The sequence below is a fragment of the Ursus maritimus genome, unplaced genomic scaffold (assembly GCF_017311325.1).
Source record: "Ursus maritimus isolate PB19 unplaced genomic scaffold, ASM1731132v1 scaffold_10, whole genome shotgun sequence".
NCBI classification, from domain to species: domain Eukaryota; kingdom Metazoa; phylum Chordata; class Mammalia; order Carnivora; family Ursidae; genus Ursus; species Ursus maritimus.
The window spans coordinates 61097484-61117349 of NW_024423344.1; the positions used below are offsets into that span (position 1 = coordinate 61097484).

Sequence of the window (19866 nt, forward strand, 5' to 3'; positions counted from 1 at the left end):
AGCACCAACTGACATAGAATTGAGAATAAATGAATCTCTGATAGATTACTTACAAAGTCTAGAAAAACAACTTTCTACTTAATTTATATTTATAATTTGTTAGTTACCCAATTCAGCCTATTCAAAAGAAGCATTTCTAATGAGTATCTATAATTCAAATAGAAAGCAAAAGAAACTGGTATAAGCTATGCAGTCTATTGCCATTTTAAAAAAATTTCTCTTGCTTTATTAAGCACATACTTATCTGACTCTTGAGAAACCAATTCTTTATCCAGGATAGCATTTTCAGGAATTATGTATAAGGTTTCTGCATATTTCTTGCTTAAAATTTCAACTGGACTATTTTACAGTTCCTAAAGGATAATTCAGACCAATCTCATACACAATAATGTGCACTTTTTTCAGAAGAACTGATATTTATGTGCTTAGCCAATTTCTCACAGCTATCTCAATCTCTATAAATAAATAGTAAGAAGTTACATTAACCATCTATATTCTATCTATAAGGTCAAATGAAAATATTAGGGAAACCTTGGAGCATATAAAAAAGTTGGGAAATCCATGTGAAGAAAAGTTGGTCAATTTACTTGAACTTATTTTTCTTTCAAATATCCAATAGAATCAACACATCGTGGCTATGCAGACATTAAATAAGCTGAGAAAACCTCCAAATATTTGAAATTCACATTTTTCCTCAGCTCTAAATTCCTCTGAGAATTGTACTCAACTTGGAAATGCTTGGGAATGCAGCTCCTAATTCCCCCAAAGAGAAGTTTCTTTCCATTTTGATTTTCTCAGCCACAAACTAATCAGTCTTAATTGCTCCCAGCTGTGATTTCTTCTCTCAGGGGTTGCTTCCTGCTGGTACCCAAGTAGTACAGAATCATGCAGTTTTGTTAAACTCCAATAAATACATGGGAGCTTTGTAGAATCTAATTTACTATACAAGAGTTCAAGCACTGTAACTATCAAGTAAACTTTCACTCTAACTTGAAAGCTGATCACATAATGAAGAGCACTCTTTTTCAAAAGAGTGACAAGGTATTGGGTAATTGGAAGTTATATTTTTACCATTAGGGATTAAATAGAATATTATTTGTATTTGTAATGAGTGTGTGTGTGTGTATAGTACATATATATATATATATATATATATATATATGTTTGTGTATATATACATGCTATTAAATTATTTGTGTTATATGCAAAACATTTTTCTTGTATATTTGGAATTTTTAATTATTATTATAGCAAAAAGATTTAAAATCAAAACTACAAGCTGTCTGGAAACAAAACACTATGGTAAAACCAAGGAAATAAATTAAAATAGGAAGTATTACCACATTAAAGTCTTCATAAAATTAAATAATTGGGAGTCCCTTACATTTTTTACTATTTAATATGAAAAACTGAGGAAAAAAGATTATAAAATGTTTTTCAAAAATTGTAATCCTGGTTATAAAAAGAGCATTTAAAAATGATGTTACCTAAAAAGAATATCCAGATTTGATGGTTTTCAGTTTACCTATGGTACAAATTCAACCATCACTTTTAATGAATCAATCTCTATTAATTATTTTCATACAAAGGTAGAAAAAACAAAGCAACAAAAAAGAAAAAGATTAAAAGAAATTAACTACATCTGAAAGTGATTTAAGAAGTGACTGTGAGCTTTTTTATTAAAACCAATGAATCTGAAGTTTCAATTAATGAACCACAATTCATGGCTATTAGCTTAACTAATAAACTTTGTTATTAGGCAAAAAATTAAGGGTAATGAAGACAAAGTATTGAAGCTTGAGAACAGGTTGCCATTGGCAGAAATTGAGCAAGTTCAAAACGACTAAATGAGAAAGTTTGCAAAACAACATTAAGGAAACCAGCAAATAATTGTTCTTTTACATCGATGGACCCAATGAAATCACTTCTTATTACAATATAGCAAGGTTTATTTGTGCTCAAAATAGTACATACATAGCTTCAAATGCTGTAATACACACACAATGCTCTATAAGACATATAGGATTTTATCACAAATAATGAGGGAAAAAATTGTTAAAACATTTACACATTTTCAGAATTATACACAGAGTTTCTTAGTGTTATTTTTATTTCTGAAAATAATTTTATAAATAACAGTTTTTCATTCATGGCCAAACATGTGCCATATTTATACTAATCTCCATGCTCTGAAAACTGTCACTGTTTAGACAGAGACCAAATCTAGAAAATCTAAACTAAGAGAAAGATTAATTCATTCCATACTAATGTTCCACAAAGAACAATTTAAAAAGGCAGATAAAATACAAAAATCCTTCATTTAAAGCATCATATTACTGCAGAAGCAATAAAAACTAGCAACTAATAAATTAGATAGGGGAGGACCATGGAGAGGTGAGCTGATGATTGGCAGCCGTTCTTTCTGGGGGGCAATTCTTTTTTTTTTTTTTTTTTTTCCTGGAGCACTGGGAAGAGAGGAAGAATCTGGCTAGCATAGGCAGGGAGCCACTACGGGAGAACAAAACCAGTGGAGTGTTCAGTAGTTGCACCGCACTGGAAAAACAAGACTGTAGAGTTGAGTAGCCTCAAACATGTAGCCTGTTTCCTCCAAAGACATGTGGAATAATTCTAAGACTATACAGGAAAGAAACAAAATAGCTAAGCCAAAATCTTCTGAAAAGTAAAGCAGACTGTTCCATAGTACTGTGATGCTGAAGGGAAAAGACCCTCCAGATGAAGTGGTTCCAGTGAACACAATTATTTTCAATTGACAGTCTTGGAAGGAGTGGTGCCTTGTTGATCCACAGCTGTATTTTCATTTTTTTTTCTTTTAATGGGGAAAGTAGGAGAATGAGAATTCATTCTTGTCCCTGGCAAAGGAGTGAGGTTAAGAGAAATCAGCAGAGACTTTATTGGTCCATAGGGTAAACATGACAAAATTGAAGACTTGAGGGTTTCTCCTTTAAGACATTTTCTGAATTCTTAAGCAGAAGATATGAACAGACACTTTTCCAATGAAGACATACAAATGGCTAACAGACACATGAAAAAATGTTCAAAATCATTAGCCATCAGGGAAATTCAAATCAAAACCACCTTGAGATACCACCTTACACCAGTTAGAATGGCAAAAATGGACAAGGCAGGAAACAACAAATGTTGGAGAGGATGTGGTGAAAGGGGATCCCTCTTACATTGTTGGTGGGAATATAGCTAAATCGTGGAAGGAGCCGAGATGCCCTTCAACAGATGACTGGATTAAGAAGATGTGGTCCATATATACAATGGAATATTACTCAGCCATCAGAAAGAACGATTATACAACATTTGCAGCAACATGGACGGGACTGAAGGAGATTATGCTAAGTGAAATAAGTCAAGCAGAGAAAGACAATTATCATATGGTTTCACTCATTTATGGAACATAAGAAATAGGAAGATAGGTAGGAGAAGGAAGGGAAGAATGAACCATGAGAGACTGTGGACTCTGGGAAACAAACTGAGGGCTTCAGAGGAGAGGGGTGTGGGGAATTGGGATAGGCCAGTGATGGGTATTAGGGAGGGCACATATTGCATGGTGCACTGGGTGTTATATGCAAGTAATGAATCATGGAACATTGCATCAAGAACTGGGGATGTACTGTATGGTGACTAATATAATAAAATAAATATTTTAAAAAATGAATAAATAAACAAATAAATAAATAGATAGATAGATAAATAAATATTGCAGCAGTTAAAAAATGAATAAATAAACAAATAAATAAATAGATAGATAAATAAATATTGCAGCAGCTCAAAAAAAAAATAATAAGATGCCTGAAGAAGAAAGCTAATGAGTAATGTCAAGGAATTTTCTTCATTTACTCATTGCAAAGGACAGAAACATCCTCTAAGGATGGTGAGCCCAATGAACAATTGGAAAAATTACTCAGCGGGAAAATTGGAAGTCTAGAGTTAAAAGCAAAGAACAACCAGGGGCAGATAGAATTTATCCAAAATTGACTCACCTTAGAAAATGGAAGATTTAGGTGCCACACCCCCTTTTATAGAGGCAATAGTGATGCTTCTCCCATGGCAAATAACTTCATCTGGTACCGCTGTGGTTTTTTATTCACAGTGTGTGGCATCCAGTCAAAACCATTGTGCACCAATTACCTAAAACATATCTGTTGATGGAAATGTAAGTTGGTACAACTGTTTTGGAAAACTGTTCAGAACAGTGTATATAAGCTGTATATATGCATATCTTATGATCCTGCATTTTCATTCCCAGTTATACAAAGAACAAAATTCTGTACAAATGCTTATCAGAACACGTAGGCTATGTTCACAGCAGCACTAGTCCTAGCAGACCCAAGATGGAGGTAAAAATCCGTCATCACTAGAATAGATAAATAAATTACGCTATATTCATGTTGTAGATTACTACAGGCCAATAAGAAGTTAATAAACTACAACCAAATGCAACAGTAATAAATCTTACACATAAAATGTTGAATTAAAAAGGCCGGAAACAAACAAAAAAAGTCTAGTGTTTGATTCCATGTATATAAAGTTCAAAATCTGGCAAAACTAAGCTATGTCAGTCTCGAGGGTTTATGGACTGGAGGGGAGATGGGGAGGCTTCCAGGATGCTGGTAATGTTCTCTTTCTTGATCTGGGTTCTGGTGTCACAAATGTGTTCACTTTTTGGAAATTTTTTGATTTCTACATTTATAATTAGTCCTCTTCAGTATGTATGTATATTTTACTAAAATGTTAACAAAAAAGGTGAAAAAAAGAAAGAGTTCTTAATTTGTGCTTCATATATCTATCTCTATATATTTAAATCAGCATATATCTGAAACTATCTCTGGAGGTTAAGTTGATGGCTTTTGGAAAAGCTCTCATGCTGATCACTATACCTGGCCCAAAAGAAGAAAAAAAAGCAAGGGAGAGAAAGAATGGCTTAAAATACCAGGCAAAGGGGGCATCCTTAGCAAGTGTTCTGCTGCTGCTGTCACTCCCACCTGACTGAGCTGAGGTTGGAATGTGGCAGTATTGAATGGGAAAGTATTTTTAAGTAAGTTGTCTATTCAGCCTTTGTTTTACATCAGGCAAATCCTGGACTGAAGTTTAAGATGAATATTTCATATAAATTAAGATACATATTTCAGATTTAAGCATCATCCAAAGATAGTTTCAGATATATTCTATATACCCCAACCTTACCATTTTTCAGCTGTAGTTGCTCTCCCATTGGGAGTCTGGACATGAGATGTATCTCACGTATGATCAGAGTTTCTACCAGTTATTCTGAAGCCATTTTGTTTTAGAGTTGTCAATTCTTGCTATCCATAAACTGGTATAATTCTTTGTTCCATATTCATGCTCCTGCTGATTTCCACATTTCTGGTGGGTTTTTTTTTTTTTTCTATCTTGGGAAATAAGGAAGTGATTCCCAAGGTCTCTAGAGGGTGGAGGCGGTGATTAGTTAAGGAGAACAGTGCCCTCAGTTACATAGTCTTTTATTTTTATCTCAGCCATTTTCTTCTCAAAGCCCACAGTATTGCTGACTTACTTTCTGGGTTTAGGAGTATTAAAGCACAGCTTCATTATATACTTTTAGAATGGAGAACTTTTACCACACCTGACATTCATCCTTACCTATTAATTCTGGCCTCACCTGCCAAACTCCTTTTTCATTCATGGTAACTCTCCATCAGGAACCTTCATGTCCATCCTTACCTCCAGGTATAGCAGTCTGTCAGTCTGTTTATATATAGATATAGATATAAATATATAGATATATATGAATCCCAACTATATATAGTGTTCAAATTCTTTCTCAAGGGGCTGTGGATCCCCTATAAATTAAGGAATGTTCCTGAATAGGTTATGAATTAGGACATTTCTTTGCCAAATGCCAAAAGATTACTGTCTCTACCCATAAGTATATCAAAGTCTCAACTATGTACTTTCCAAGATACCAAAATGTCAAAAATCAAAGGACAGGCAAAGGGATAAATAAATGCAGATTGTTGTAAGAACAGCATCTTAAATTTCAATCCAAGACAAGCTTGACTTAAAGGCTGGATACACAGCTTTTCCAAAGATACTTTCCTAATCAATACCTCCATATTCAAACTTCAGCTCAGTCAGGTGTGCGTGACAGAAGAGGAAGACTTGCTAGGGATGCCCCCTTTGCCTGGCATTTTTACACCATTCCTTTTGTCACTAATGCTTTTATTTTCTCCTATTTGGCTAGATATAGTGATCAGCATGAGAACTCTTCCAAAGGGCATCAATTTTAACTGCAACCAATAATAAGAAAAAGAACTAAGAAATATTGAAAATCACTCACATTTGCCTACTTTGATTTCCTTTCATACATCCGTAAGACTACACTGTTTTTGTTCATCTAAGATATTGAATTGGCTGCAGTGAATTGCATTCATTATTTACCTTCAGCTTCAGTTTTGGGAAAACACAGTTTGTTCATGATAGGTAAAGTTCTGGAGTAACAGAAAGGCTCCAAATCTCAGGGCTTAAAAAAGTTTTATTCCTCATAAGCAAGTTGGCAGTGAGTCTGGCGGGTGCTTCAGGGGATCTGTCTCCTATGCAATGGCTCAGCATCTCACCTCCATATCAGTATTTGCTTCCATGACCACTGGCAGGGGTGAAAAAGCTGAAAAGTCTCAAAATGAAAGGATTCATTCTGGAAAAGACATGGATCATTTCTGCTCATATTTCATTGGGAACGTAGGTTAAAGGCCCCACATAACCTTAAGAGAGCAGAAAAGTGTCATCTCTCCCTGCAAGCCTGTCCTAACAGAAGGCAAATATTAACTTTGGTTACATAACTTTTTTCTTAAAATTGAATGCTTTATACCAGTCATACAATCTAGACCAAGTCTTAATTTTAAAATAATATAAAGGAGAAAGAAATAATTAAACATGAAGAAAATGAACAATGGACAAGGAAAACAGCATTCTACTTATTAGTGAATCAATTTGGCATAGCTTCATAAAACACTGACTTGAGAAGATTTCTGAGGCCAACCTTAGCTCAGTAGGAAAGAGTGATTTAACAGGTCAATGATATTAGCTATGAGCATAAGAAGGAGGGATATTGCTTCATATATTGACTCACTGATCCCAATTCCAGTCCTCTTTTTGCATCCATACCTTTGTGTGGCCTGAAGGAAGACTGAGTGGACTTCTCCATCGTTTGACTTGGGATTCACTTGTAACCCATTTTGGCCAATGGCATGTAGGTAGAATTATGCAATTTCTGAGCCAAGACCTTAATATCCTCCTATGTTTCCACTTGAGCTCTAAAATTTCTGCCATTCTCATGAGAAGAACATACCCCAGGTGGTATCTAGTCCCAGGAGAAGGATAACAGATACAAGAAAAAGACCATCCTGGTCCCCAGAGCCTGAAACAGAGCTGCCCCAGGCATCCCACGGACCTGCACAGAGTAAAAACCAAAGCCACAAAGTCAAACTCAGTCTACGTCAGCTGAACTTCCACCAACCTTTAAAGAGGCATGAACAGTTACGAACTATTATTGTTTTAAGCCGTAGAATTTCTGGGCAATTTGTTATGCAATAAGAATTAATCAGTATGTGCTACATGTGCCAGACACTGGCCACTCATAAAGTACGGTGGATGAAAAAAACAAAACAAAGGTAATCTAGAAAACAAAAAGGGTGGGAGACTGCCACACAAAGGAAATGATTCTTGAGAATTAGAAAAAAATAAGAATAAACATATTTAATGTAACTTTTTTAAACAATCAAGATACATGAACTATGTTCTGATGTGTGACTATATTTACATGAAAAAAATTCAAAGTTACCAAACTTAACATTTTTATGTAGGAATTGATTTGATTTTAAAATCAGAAAAAATAAACTGGAACAGTGCCCAACAATATACATGAGTGGCCATAAATAGTCTCTAAAATTATAAACTTGAACGTAATGTCTATTATAAAATCCTGTTGTATTAGAATTAAAGGGATGTCTGAGTTTGAAGGAGGTGATTTTTGAGAAAACAAAAGTAAGCATTATTTCAAACAGTAAAACCATATAATTTAGTGACAAAAAAGCATATAAAAATGTAAATAGGTTTTTCATGGTAAATTTCAGAATGGCAATTTTTCAGATGAGATAAAATATTTAAGAAGGCTAATTTGAAACACCTACTGAAATATCAAGAGGGTAGCCAGACTCCAGCTAATATATGGGAGCAGATATTGATTTGGCAGGATTATGCATCCAACCCAAACTTTTCATACTTTAATAAATGTGCAAATGTGAAAGCAAATAAAAAGAATAGTGAGAGGGTCAGGAGTATGTAGGGATCAGTAGTTGAAGTGCTTAGAGTGGCCCCAGGCTGATTTTCTGTCACTGATGTAACTGAGACTCAAGCTCAAGGATCCCCACCTTCACTTGCATCAGAACCACTTGGGAAGCCTTTTAAAATACAGATTCCCAGGCCGACCTCAGATTTCATTGGTATGATATCGGTATTTTTTTTAAAAGATCTCACTGCCATTTTAAAGTGTAACCAGGGTAAATAATCATAACTACTTTGACCTATTCCAAGTATACATAAGTCAACTAATGTTTAATTACAATTAGCAACTCTCCAATCCCAGGCTATTCCCAGTCTCATTGCATTCAACCCAGCTGGGTCATGTGGTCTAATAATCAAAACCTTATGGGTGCCTGGGTGGCTCAGTTGGTTAAGCATCCACCTTCAGCTCAGGGCATGATCCCAGGGTCCTTCTTTCTCTCTGTCTCTCATGAATAAATAAATAAAATCTTTTTTAAAAAATCTGGAGAAATTGTCATGCTATCAAATATTGACAAAATGATGTGATATTTTTGTAAGCTGTGCCTCACAGTGAAAGTGGATTATGTAACAAATAAAGGCAAAAGATTACCACTTAATCCCCAAAAGTATGTGCTATATCTATAGAAATGATTTTTGCAAAAAGTACTAGTTTCCAATGATATGAAGCAGAGTACCTGTATAGTTTCAGCGTTATGCTATGGAAGGGACTGAACAACAGAGATCTTAAATATCATAGGGTCAACTTTTGGAAAATGGAACACATTTAAATATAGATAATATAATATTGAATATTAAATTTACAGGTGATTTATAAGTCACAGAAAAAAAATATTAGCTAAATATTGATGAAAGTCTAGGGTTAGGAGCTGGGCACATGAAATACAAAAGGGCACAAAACTGACCCTTTCACCAAAAAGAAAGAAGGAAGGAATGAAGAAAGGGAGGAAGGGGGGAGGAGAGAAAAAAAAAAGAAGAGAGAGAGGTAGGGAGGGAATAAGAGAGAACAAAAAGGAATTTTTTTTCTTTTCAATTTTGGAGAAAATCAAGCAAATAAAAACAGTGAAACAATTTGAAACTTGTATTTGCCAACCTTGCTACTTGATGAAGTGATTACATTTGTACTCTGTTTAGAGTTATTTTCTGTAAGTAAATAGTTGTGTTTGCAACTATAGAACATTTCTAATACTCACAGTTATATGTAGCCTGAAAACAGGAAGTACAACACAGGTAGTAAGACCCTGAGCAGCTTTAGCGAGAAAAAAAAGTTGAACAGTAAGCACTGTGCTCTCCGTGTTTCTCTTCCAAAGGGCAATCTTGATTATAACTCTCTGCACATTTGGAACTTACTCATCTGAGTAAAGGGGGGAAATTTATCAGCCTCTTCTGGCCACAGCTGGGCAGGTAATAGAACAAACTGGCAGGAGGAAACATGAGCAGAAGGAGCCAGAGAGTTTCCTGCCAGGCCAACAGAGAGGAGAGGGAAGGAGAAGAAAGAAAATGGTAACAGAAGCTTTTTCTAGCACCAGAAGTCTAAGAGTGCCTTTGTTATAAAACACAAGCATTGATTTCCTGTTTCCATAACTTGTGATTGGTGAGTTATTTTTACATTTATCTTAATGAGGTTACACCCTGCTCTGAGATTTCATAAGCCATTTTCCTGCCTATGAAACAAACAATATTCTTCTCTCCAATTCCATTTCTTTGTTGACCTTGGGGAAACTGAACAAGAGAATGGTGTGGGTTACATATTAACCTACGTGTCTAAGATTGTGTGGGGAGAAGGAGCAATCAAGCTTTGTTAAAGCTGAGGAATTACTTGCCTGCGAGACTTGGCTCAGTGTTATTTATGAACTTTTATTTGCACCTTGAAAAGTTACATTTCCTAAATTGTGGAGGAAAAGTTCTTTAAAAAAAAAAGGTGTAAATAGGTATTTGGCCTTGCACAATGCATTTCAAATCAATTCTGACAAATATCTTGTGTGGGTGAATAAAAATTAATGGAACATGATTCATTGTGGGCATCAAATATTCAAATTAATAAAGAGCATAGCCAAGTAGACACAATTATTTTATTCTTCGGTTATTACCTGCATGCTGCAGTGGACAGAGGAATTTGGAATGTGTCCTTTATTGCTGCTGTGCTGCTTCGGGCCCTGGCTTGGGAATTAAGGATTCATGCCTCTACATAATGATATATGATTAGCACTGTGAAAGTAATTGAACTCTTTATTCTAGACAATCTCTTGCAGTGTCAGCAAGAAGCTGGAACAAACTGTGTCATTTAACAGAGTTATGCTGTAAGTGAGAAAAACCTCTGATCCCTGCACAATTAACTTCCTAATAATTTTAGGTTTTCAAGATTAAATGAGAGAATTAATATAATAGACCATGTAAATGTGCATCAGAGAACTAAAGCAAGGCAAAGGCACTAAAAGGGATGGAAAACTTAAGGAAATTAACAATTGCTCTCAAATATAATAAGAGACAGGTGTCAGGCTGTTAAAAGGATGATTGTTGTGACTGGAGCAGCTGAGGATGGTAAACGCACAGCTGTTACAAGGATTAGTTGTGTAGTAACAGAATACTTGTTTTGCTGTGCACTCTAAACTAAAGTATATTACAACGAGCTGATAAAGTAACCTGGAAAGTGAAGTAATAATGATATCGACACTTATTTTACGTAAGAAAATACTGTAACTCAGATAATTATCATAACTTTACGCCTTTAAAATCTCAGCAGACTGGCTTTATTATTTACAAAATCTCTCAATTTTCTTCATTAAATGAATGAAATATCTCAATAACATTTTAAGACAACAATAATACAATTGCATTATGTTCCATTAAATTCAAAATGGTCAAATTTTGAAGGTAATAATTTGTTCTCTTTGATGTTCACTAGTTCCAAACACCCTTTTATTCTGGTAGTTTAGTTTTATCAAAATGTGATTATATTCAGTGAAGAGTGATGAGCTGTATTTCAAGTAATTCTGTAAAATTTGATGAGTGTTTCTCCTGGATAAGGACTAGACTGTATTTGCTTCAGTCTAGGACTCAGGCTGACCTTTAGGAGAAAATGAAAGAAAAGAGAGATTTCTTTGTAATTATTCTCAAATGAATTTGTTTGTTGCAATACCATCTGATTAATTGATGTTCTCTGTACAATGTGGAAGAACATAGAGCAGAAAGGAAAAAATGCATCAAAATAGAGGTGACTGTATTGATGGCAGTCTATGGTGTTCTTTTTTAAAAGAGACTGAATTCAAGTCACTCATTCGCAACTTACTGAAAAGAGTGTACATTCCTTAGTGGCAGGAAGCTGGATTTATTCAGTGAGGTTTTGTTCATAACATTTTGTTTTGATAAAGTATAAAATTTCTTCTTCGTGCCTCTCTAAGTCAACACCATCTCATATGAGTTCCGTTCACATTGGCAAGTGAGTGCTTGTTCTACCAAGCGTGTGAATTGAAAATTAAAATATCGATATATTTAAGCAGATAAATTACTTTGAGAATTGATCTCAAAAACATCATTCTTAGGCAGCTTGCAACTTTGAAAACCCTTTTACGTGTTTTATATGTATTCGATGGCTGGCTAAATAAACTTTACTCACCTTAACAACATTAAATTGACCAGACACAAAACACTAGCCATTAATTTCTTGTTAGTGATTAGAAAACTTTGTTTCTACCTGAATAGATTTAAATAAAAAAAAATTTCATTTTATTATTAAAATAAATTTGATACTGCAGTATTCAAATGCTTAGAATTTTATTTTGGGGGATTTTTCTGCCTTGTTTTTGTGTAATTTTGGTTTTTCCTGGAGTGAGGTTGCTGTGCAGTTAAGCTTCCATGAGTTCTTTTTTTTTTTTTTTTTTAAGATTTTATTTATTTATTCGACAGAGATAGAGACAGCCAGCGAGAGAGGGAACACAAGCAGGGGGAGTGGGAGAGGAAGAAGCAGGCTCATAGCGGAGGAGCCTGATGTGGGGCTCGATCCCATAACGCTGGGATCACGCCCTGAGCCGAAGGCAGAGGCTTAACCGCTGTGCCACCCAGGCGCCCCAGCTTCCATTAGTTCTTAATAACTACTGGCCCATTGAATTTGGATCCAAGGTTGGCTAGACATGAACACTTTCTGGCTGGTTCTCTTACAGGTTCATATTTGAATAATCAAAGAGACCAATGTGAAGTGAGGGTGAATTTTTATAATATTGAACTGCTCTCCTCATAAAGAAGGAAAAAGAAAAAGCATTATATTAACTATGCTAACTAGTTTTGGTTTAACTTTTTCTAAACATTTCTAAAAGTTTAGTTTAACTTTTCTATATGTCCAAGTGAGCAGTTACCTCACTTGTGGATTCTAAAACCTTAATGAAATTTTACTTATAAGAAGGTGGGTGGAATACTTAGAAAGTTATGTTGTTGCTGCTGATATGGATGAGTGTCAAAAGTTTATCTTCTGGGTGATATCAGCATTTCGAGATGGTGAATCTGGTTGTGGTGTATTTGATAGTATGCTGTAATCAGTTGACTTTTTCATTATTGTAATTACAACACAAGCTATTCCAGATCTTTTGTTTTCTTCATCATAGTAACTGCCATTTGAACAAATGAGCTAAAATATCTGAGTAAGTTTATAAATATATAAAAATATATGCACATAACCAAAAAGGCTATTATATTCAGTTCTAGTATCATCACAAATTCCAGAGCATTAAAAAAGCATGCAGTTGGGTCCTAGAAGTCAGAAAATTCAGGCTTTAGGTTATGTAATACATCAGCAACAAGAAATATGGTGAGCCATTTTGAAATCCCTGTAATTTATTATATGTGCTTGTGTCCCTTACTTTATTCAAATGTATTTGTTGTTTGTTTACTTGACCTTTCCTCCCTTTCTCGCTGCCTCATACCTATTTCCCAAGATGTGCCAATGGCATAAGAGTAGGCTTTTGTTTTTCTCATAGTTCTGTGCCCTGCCATGTACAACAGATTGACTTTCATTTAAAGAGTTCATAAATAAGTTTAAATGAATTGATTAGATGAACACCCATGGATTCAAAGCTGGAGAACAAAGTCAAGATAATGAACAGAAGCCAAAGGGGAAGAAAGAGTTCAGAAAGAAATGGGAAAAAAATGAAAAACAGCAGAAGCTCTAAAAAAAATTAGAGAGAGGCAAGCAGACTGCCTTTAGGAAGGTTGGGTCAATTGGAGAAACTGGGCATTCATTTCATTCAGTACCCAAATATGAGTTAGGATGAACACTGAGTGATGACAATGAAGAGAAGCTCTTCCCTGACCTCCTGCAGTGTGTTGCCTAGTGGAAAGATGAAGGAAAGAAGCTTTATGCTTGGGTAGATAGTAATAGAATGGGCAAGGGGCTGGGTGGTCAGCCAGGACCTCTGTGAATTGATGATATTTATTCTGAGAACTAAAGGGTGAGAAAAAGAAAGAACAGCCATTCAAAAAGTGGGAAGATGTATATTCCACACAGAGTAAACGTGTACCAAGTTCCTGAGGTGAGAGAAAACTTGGAATGTCCGAAGAATGTCCAAGGAACTGGAAACAAAGCCAGTGAGGCTAGAGGAGTAAGTAAGAGAGATTTGGCAAAAGATGAAGGTGGAGAAAGAGACAGTAGCAAAATAATGCAGAATCTTAAAAACCAAGGTAAAGATTTGATTCTAGGTGCAATGGGAGAATGTTAACACTGATTCCATGTGCCGCAGAGAGCATGATCTAATTTAACTTAAAAGGGAAACAAAACAAACAAAAACACCTCTCTGGTTGCCATATGAAGAACAGATTTTTTTCAAAGTATAGTTGACACATAACATTACATTAGTTTCAGGTGTACAACATAGAGATTTGACAAGTTTATATATTATGCTATGCTCACCACAAGTGTGGCTGCCATCTGTCAACATGCACTATTACAATACCATTGCCTATATTCCCTATGCTGTACGTTTTATTTTCCTTATTCATTCCATAACTAGAAACCTGGGGGCCTCCCGGCTGGCTTGGTTGGTAGAGTATGTGACTCTTGATTTCAGGGCCATGAGTTCGAGCCCCACATTGAGGGTAGAATTTACATTAAAAACAAAAACAAAAAAAAAGAAAACTCCCTTTCACCCATTTTGCCCATCCCCTTCACCTCCCTCCCCTCTGGCAACCATCAGTTTGTTCTCTGTATTTATGGATCTGTTTCTGCTCTTTGTTTGTTTATTCATTTGTTTTGTTTTCTGTATTCCACATATAAGTGAAATCATATAGTATTTGTCTTTCTCTATATGCCTTATTTCATAGCATTACACCCTCTAGGTCCATTCATGTTGTTACAAATGGTAAGATCTCATCCTTTTTATGTGGCTGCATAATGTTCATGTGTGTGTGTGTGTGTGTACGTACATGTACATACATATAGATACCACATCTTCCTTATCCATTAGTCTATCAGTGGCCAGGTTGCTTCCATATCTTGGCTATTGTAAATAATGCTTCAGTGAACATAGGGGTGCATGTATCTTTTCAAATTAGTGTGTTTGTTTCCTTTGGGTAAATACCCAGTAGTGAAATTACAGATCATATGGTATTTCTATTTTTTAATTTTTTGAGGAACCACCATACTGTTTCCCACAGTAGTTATACCAATTTACATTCCACCGACAGTGCAAGAGGACTCCTTTTCACCACATCCTTGCCAACACTTGTTATTTCTTACCATGTGAAAATTAGATTTTAAGGGAAACCAGAGTAGAGGTGAGAAAGCCATTTGGAAGGCTGTAGAGGCATCTCTAATATGAGATTATGGCATCCTCAATTGGGGCAGTCACAAACCATGAAAAGTAGAGCTCTTTGGTTGAGTAGCATCTGATGAAGAGTTAGATGGCAGAGATGGGAGTGGTGAAAGTTAATGAATCACAGCTGACTTTTAGGTTCCAGGCTTGAAAAACTGGTGAAAGTTAATGTATTTACTCAAATGGGGAACCCAACAAAAAGGGGGTAGGACCAAGGTTGGGTGGAAGTATGAATCAGTAGTCCACTTTTACATGCATTCATGTGGAGATACCTATTAGAGGACCAAATGGACATGTCTGTCCATGTAAATTTGGAGGTGAGAGGAGGATGTCTTGGCTGAGGTATTAACTTGGAAATGGCAATGTATGAAATCATCCAGAGAGAAAATATCCAAGTACCACTAGCAATCAGAAATGTCATGACTATTGCTACAAGTTGTTGTGTTTCTATCCTAGGCAGAACTCCTTTCCAGCTAGAATCAGGGCATAGTCATCATTGGGTCTTCTAGTGGAAATAGGAGATTCACTGCTAACTGACTGGGGGGGTATATGTGGCTGGAAAAAAATACCAGGTATTAATAATTTGAAGTTTCTGCCTTAGTGCTGCCAACATAGCTTTTGATTAAGAAACATCATGCTATCTGACTCTAAATCCAAAGCCTAGTCTACAGCCTGGGCAAGAGGAAACCTTTCTTCTGTGTAAACATTCAATCATATATAAGCCTTAAGTTTCCTGGCTGCAATTGGTTAAAATTACTAATGGAATGTTGGTCTTTTGCGTCCCAAGTCACATACTGTATCTTACCTGCTACCCACTGGGCATGGATTTCCTTTGTTGATCAACATCAGTCTCAGAAATGGATCCAAAGTTAATTCTGACATAAGTGAAATGATTGATAAGTATTACCTTTCCTGGAGGAATTTCTTTTCAACAAAAATTTGGAAAATTATAGTGACATTGAAAATATTAAAGGTGTAATTAAAGCCTTTAATTGTAGAATTTCAGATGATTGCATTCAGGAGAGATTAACTGGGGTGGAGGGAGAAGAATCTTTATGCTGCTACTGGTAGCATTAATATATTCAATGAAAAACATTTTGGAAGCAGAGAATACAGATTTAGCTAAAATGCATATCTTTGATATCCTCTTCATTGATTATAAAACATGGAACTCTGACTCAACTGAATTCTATATAGAAGTACAAATGAGGTATCAAGCTTTTTCCTAACAAAATTGATTACTTTTTTTCTTAGAGAACTGAAAAGTATGTGTTTCATGAGGTAAAAATAACAATGATGTGCCTCAGGTTTGTTTTATATTTATGCATTTATTTTTCTTACTCCAATAGAAGATTTGAGATTACTTTAAAAATTGCCTTCAGCACCCTTCCTCTTAGGAGAAACAGAAGAAGCACACCCTGGAAAGTACTAGATTTAAAAGTAGAGCAGAGGCCCTATTATTTGAAACACAGTTCAAGGCAACACAGACAATAAAGCCATTGGCTGGGGTAAAATTTAACTGACCCTTTCAAGGTTGAAAGAGGTCTTCAATCAAAATGTTTCCTTCTCAGTAAAGAAGAGCTCTGCATTGGACTGATTTAACAGTAAAACCTACTGAAATAGCTCTCACTGGGAAAAAATAAGCTAAAACAAAAACAACAACAATAAAAACCCACCACAACTGTGGTAAGTAGACTTGTTGAGCTGTATTTCTCTGCTTCAAAGGATACAACATAAGAGGATTTTTTTTTTAAGTAAAACAAGTCAGGTGGACAATTCTTTTTGTTTTTGTTTTTGTCTTTTTAGGTATAATGTTATTCCTTACTCCTGTTGTGTTAAGTTTATTCAGTTGTATATACTTTTCATGAGATTTCAGACTTCTCTTACATAACATTCAAATAAGAAGGCTCTAGTTTTTAACACAAAAGGATATTTATGGTTTGCTCTAATGCATTTATTATCAATGTCATTGACCTGCCTTCAGGGTTGAATCTACTGGAAAGTGTTCCACTGCAGTAAATGAATCATAGTAAATACATTAGCTTGTGCTTCTTGGGAAATGGAAAAAATTTTCTTTGGAAGTTGAGGATATGAATTTCATCCTAGTGAAGTATCTTTCAGTGGCTCTATTTTGTTTTCCAAGCTCTTGACCACTTTAGTAATAAAGTAATCAGATGCACAGGGCCATCAAACTGGACACATTAAAATCAATGGGAGGTTTGAAAATGATTCAACAAGGTGAGAACAGTGTGTCTTCTTTGTTCTAAAGTCAAGAACAACAAAAAGTATTACTTCACTTCTACTGATTCAGGCTGGGAGCAGATCTGATTGGTGCACAAATCCCTCACAAAGAAATGCTAATGGAAGCCATAATTCTGACACTTCCTCGAGTTGTGGGAAGTGATTCAGAGGCCACACAACAGACCCAGCTCCATTATGAATTTTACACTTGAGCAAAACCACACAGTTAAGCATTCACCACATGAATTCAAACTACAGCAGACAACTGGATTCAGTGATAACCAAAAAGGAAAGATGTGTTTAAAAAAAAAAAAAAAGATGAAAACTATGGAATACAAGGCTTTCTGTCACAAAAAGAAGTCATTTTACCAAGAGATGTATTTATTGGATTTGATCATAATTTATATGTACATAATATGAACCAGCAATGAGGCCAAAGCTTATACCATCTGAATGAATTAAAGCACAAAAGTAATTTTCCAGATAATTCTATAAATGACTATTTCTCTTGCCTGGAATCTGAATTAGGGTAAGAGTATTCTACTCTCTTTCCTTTCCTTTTCCTAATTGTTAACAATTGTTTTTATGTTTTGCTCAAGTCTTCACTTTGGCAATGCAGATTTCTTCCAGTTATCAAATTTTCTCAATTTTGTGATCCTTTGGAAGCCCATGTAAAGCATTGAATATATAGATCAGGAGAGCACCATGAAAACAGTGGCCTTTGTTATGAATAAGTATTAGTACAACCACCGATTGAACTGTTAAATAAATGGACAATAGCAGTTTAAGAGTGATACTGGCTTAGGAAGACGTGTCAGGAAAGGAAGAAAGGGAGAAATTACCCAGACAATAACTAGCTTGCCAATTGATGGAAACATATGCTTTTCGATGTATTATCTAATTATAATTAAGAGTTTCACCTGACTTTTAGCTACTTTCAGCATAAAACATAATCTGCGTGTGCGCACACGCTGGCGCACACACACACACACACGCACAACTTCACCCATTTATCTTTTGTTTGTGCCTTTGTCTTAAGACCTGCATCTCTTTCAGGCCCATCAATGAGACCTTTGGGTGGCATGAATTTTCTAGTCATCTAACATGAGTAATGGACTCTTGTTCACTTAGCATTTTACTTTCTTTGTACAGGAAACATACTCTAGTCTACATCAATGTCCTGTTTCATAAACTAATGCCTGTAGCTGTGCCCTGTCCATCAGATGAGTGGATGTTGTTAACACAGGTGTTAATGACAAAACACAACTATAAAGTGAAGATACTGGTTTACAAAAAGTCGCATATCCCTCAAAGCTAGTTCTTTACTAACTTGAGAATTCTGGAAGCCTGTTCCTGAAAAACCATTTACCAAAGTATAATTGGAACCATGATAATTCAGACCCAAATACTGATTTACTGAAAGCAAAGGTCAAAAGCGTATGAGTTAAAATGCTCAATTTTCTACTTTAATTTGTGTGGATGAATGTGATCTAGGGTATATAATTTGTCCCCGTGAAAATAGCACCATTTTAATTGGAAAATATTTTCAAGAGGTTGAGCAATATATAGGGCAACTTATGTAGCAGGCAAGGATAGCCACAAAGAAAAGTATAACTGCTTGAGATCTAGATAAAGCAAAAGTAAAAAAATAAAAATTAAAAAAAAAAGTTAGTGGACTGAATTCAGTAGAGTTTTTGAAATGATTTTTTTGAAGAGATTTACAAGGCCCCTTGCCTCCTTGCCTCAAATTGTGAAAAGTTGACTACGCCCACATCAAGTCTCACCTCAGAAGGACATTTTCAAGATTAGGAGTGCATCTGAGCTGTTTTTGCCATTTGATTTATCATTTGTGTAGTGAATTTTCTGGTAATATGCAGGGTGCAAGCACTCAAAAGCAAAGAATGTTATTTTCAAATCTATTTCCATCAGAATACAGACAGATAATGAAGGTGGGATCGAAATAATGCTACATTGTATATTGTTCCCTGACTTGTCTCTCCTCCCTTCACTTCCCATATTGCCCCTCCTACCCCTGGTCCTGTGTCATAGCCTATCCTGTTGGCATAGTGTGCTTTTACTACTGCCTGCTGCTGCAAGACCTCTGATCTGTGTGCCCATCATGCTTATGTTCCATATACTGTTACGAGAAATCAGTGATACTAGTTTTTCTAAAGGGATCCAGGGGGCTGAGGGTTTAAGGGAAGTTATTGGTCGATCTGGCAGTATTTACACTTAGAGAAGTTAAGAAATTTACAAGGGCTCTTCATATTCTCACTTCATAGGCATAGTGCTATTTATACAGAAGACACTTTTTTTTACATATTTACATAATCAGAAAAAGGATTGAACAAATAACACTAATTAATTTCATTCAGCATGAATGCACTCCATTCTTTTGCCAGTGAAGTCATTGAACTGCCATTCTGATATTGTTTAAACAAAGAGGAAGGCTCAAATACTTTTTTGACAGAAAGATCTT

The 19866-nt window shown here is 35.5% G+C and overlaps 1 long non-coding RNA gene across 1 annotated transcript; it reads right to left on the reverse strand.

Moving 5' to 3' along the window:
* Nucleotides 1–2160: 2160 nt before the first annotated feature.
* LOC121100269 lies at nt 2161–9926 on the reverse strand. Its single transcript, XR_005832025.1, has 3 exons — nt 9540–9926; nt 4011–4169; nt 2161–2870 (listed from the first exon to the last, which is right to left on the reverse strand). It is a non-coding gene; the product is annotated as an uncharacterized LOC121100269 (long non-coding RNA).
* Nucleotides 9927–19866: the final 9940 nt, after the last annotated feature.